This window comes from Mus pahari, chromosome X, assembly GCF_900095145.1.
Source record: "Mus pahari chromosome X, PAHARI_EIJ_v1.1, whole genome shotgun sequence".
NCBI classification, from domain to species: domain Eukaryota; kingdom Metazoa; phylum Chordata; class Mammalia; order Rodentia; family Muridae; genus Mus; species Mus pahari.
Window position 1 is genome coordinate 66,969,125 of NC_034613.1, and position 3,443 is coordinate 66,972,567.

Genomic DNA, 3,443 nt, shown 5'->3' on the forward strand with positions numbered 1-3,443 from the left:
TGTTCTGTTGAGGAATTTTTTCCCTGTGCCCATATCTTCGAGGTTTTTCCCCACTTTCTCCTCTATCAATTTCAGTGTCTCTGGTTTTATGTGGAGGTCACAAACAAACTTTCTAATCTTGTATTGTTACATCATTACAAATGACTATTCTTACACAAGCGCACACACACACACACATATATACACACCTTAAATTGCTAACTATATTGGTAATATATTCCCCTTGTTCTCTCCATTTCTCTAGAAGAGATAGATTTTGTTTATTAAACAAAACAAATCCATATGGAATTAGGAAAGATTTCTAGGTTTTATTAATAATCTTAGTTATTTTTGCAGAAGGAAACAGAGCTACAAATCAAGTACAAAATAGGAAGGTACTGAAGAATCCAAGAAATATCTTAGAAATATTCAAAGAAGTATACATACATACGTCCAGAACTCCTAATTGCCCCAAATGCTATATTCATTTACATACATAATTTCACAATAAGCTAGCTCTTATTGTCATAGTTATTATTCTATTTCTTTGGAGAGACACTGTAACCAAGGCAACTGTTATAATTGAAAGCATTTAATTAGTGTCTTGATTACATTTTTGAGCATGGCCCTGGAGTAGTAGCTGAGAACCTTTCATTCTGATCATCAGGCAACAGAAGCTGAGAGATAAGGAGGGCAGGGGACTAAGCCTGGCATGGGCTTTTGAAACCTCAAAGCTCACCCCCAGTGACACATCTTCTTCCAACAAGGACACACCTCCTAATCCTCAACAAACAGTTTCACCACCTGGAGACCAAGTATTTATATGAGTCAATGGGGAGTTATCCTCATTCAAACCACCTCATTTATATATTCCTTCCTATCCTCATTAGTTTGTCAAAGCTAGCTCTACATTGAAAAAAAAAATTGCTAAGATTCCTATTTAAAGTGGACATGGCCACCAGGTTCTGTTTGTAATCCCTCAGACCCTACCTGTTACAGGGCCTTCCTGGATTGCATACCACACACACTACTATGAATTCTCCAGCCCAGGGGACTGGGCTGCTCTTCCCTACATAATCCAAACATTTCTCTTTGTAACTTTCAGCCTCCTGGCTGTTACACCTGGTCTCTCTCTCTCTCTCTCTCTCTCTCTCTCTCTCTCTCTCTCTCTCTCTCTCTCTCTTTCCCTTCCCATCTCACACATGGCCCAGGTCAGGGTCATGTACATGCAGACCTCTTCCAGATGTCCCTGCCTCTGGCTATGCTCTCCCACATATCTACAACAAACCTCCTCCTCCACCATACTCAGAAGCAGTCATGTCCTTTCCTTTCCTTTTTATTTCTTTTTTATTCATTTGGTACCAAAAACTAAGAAAGTCATAAATGTGTTCCCTTCCCAAGGACCTGGGCTGTTCTGAACCAAGCTTCTGATCTCCTAAGGTGTGTACAGATCATTTGCTTCTGCTGCCTTCTGCCACGCACACAATTTGGATTCTAAATTTTTAGTCTTCTGCTGCTCTCTTCTGCCTGCTTTCTAACCGCTGTTCTCCTCTCTCTGGGCTCTGGCCTACTGTAGCCTCCACATGTGTACCTGTCTTTACTGGCACAACCTGCAAAGTACCTCTTCCTTTTCTTCTGATCTTACAGTGTTCCTCCTCTACCAAGATGGCTGCTTTGTTTACTGTACTAAAAAGACTACACTGGTATTCCAAGAAGCTCCTCACCCTCCACTGGCCTCCAAACACACAATGGCAAGGACAAAAGATGTCTTTTCTCTGTGATTTGCAACATTTTTTTTTCTCTGATAAGTTTCTCATTCCACTTGGGGACGCCCCAAGTGGAATTTTTGTCACTTTATCACTTCTCTGTGCTCTGGCTTTCTGCACCTATATGGGTCTCTCTATTAAAGACATCTACTGGTTCCTTATTCCCTTGCTCCCTCCTAGGAACTATAGCCTGCCAGCAATACCACTAAAGTATGTCTCAGCTCCAGCCTACAGTCCTGCTACCTACTTGTATGATCAGCTCTCTGTTGGAACTCATAGGAACATCATGTCCCACTCACTCACTGCCTCCACAAGTTCAGTGTTCCACTTTGCACCCCACCTCTATTTTTCTTCCTCCAAGGACTCAGATTCTATTACTACAGTTTGGTCTCAGTACAGATCAATGGTCAAAAATCAGGGCACTTCATTTCCAAACTCATGCAGATTGTAACTTCTGACACCAAACAAGTAAATTACCACAAAGTCTCTTATTGCTAAGGTTTTGCTCCCCCCTCTTACAAGTCTTTTATCTCCATGATATCTTTGCACTCTGTTCTCAAAAATAAGAATCTCTTAAGATTATGCTGTAAACTCTTATCTCAGGATTTATAAGTTGTTCATTGGTATGTTTTTTTTAAAAAATCTATAAAATCTATAATAATTTGGCTTAAAACATAACAAAAAGCTTATAGTTAAAACCTTATAATTAAAAAGCATAGGTAATTTTAATTTGCTGCAGCATCCTGTGTATGTTATCCAGCTCTTTGGAGTATATTATATATCTAACTTAGATTCAACTTATTTTTTTTAAAGATGTTTTTAAATAGAAACCACAAGGCTGGCAACCATCTTTACTAAGGTTAATGGTCTACATGCCCTGTGAATTCACCATCTTAAGATGACCACACAGTATAAAGCAACAATTACAAAACTTCTTAGTTCTACTGAGCCCTTAGTTTATCATTGTGTCTCTTTTTAAATTGAGGAAACAATAGGTTTCTAAAATATTTGGAATTAATTGGAATTTTTGTATGCTGATAAAATTTAAACCTATAAAAATCTACTCAGATTAACAAAAGCTGGTTTAAGATATATGTCTAACTACATATGTCTTTGCTAACTATTCAACACCAATCTTCTAAAAAATTTAAGTAAGTAACAACATATGCTTGCTAAATGACAGATTTGATAAATCAACGTTTATAAATTCCTAAGGTCTACTCAGGTTCACAGTAATAATTCTTTAGCTTCTTTGTCTTTGCCTCCTTTGTTAATCTACTAACAAATAAACTGTTTATTTAGTGACAAGCTTTATTTAGCCTTCTATATTCATTTTCAAGGTTAAGCCTAAAATCTGGTATACTTAAATTAAAACAGGTATACTCAATCTCTTCAGAGATCTGCTGAATATGGCATTTAAAATGTTTAAAAAAAACAAAAAATGTTTAAACTTTCCATAAAAGGCATGTCCCTTCCTAGAGAGAACCCTTGAGGTCTCCAAAGAAGACCATTGGGGTATAAAGAGTCCATGTAGATTGTGATAATGCTATCTACTGGGAAAAACTGCCCCATGCTTTGCCTGCTGCCAGGGCTTTGCTTAAACTGTGGACACTACACTTTTGGGTTGATTGCCTTACTTTGCCTGGTCAAACTAAGATCACTCTTCTCAAGTTCCTTGACAGGAAAAATTTCAGACCT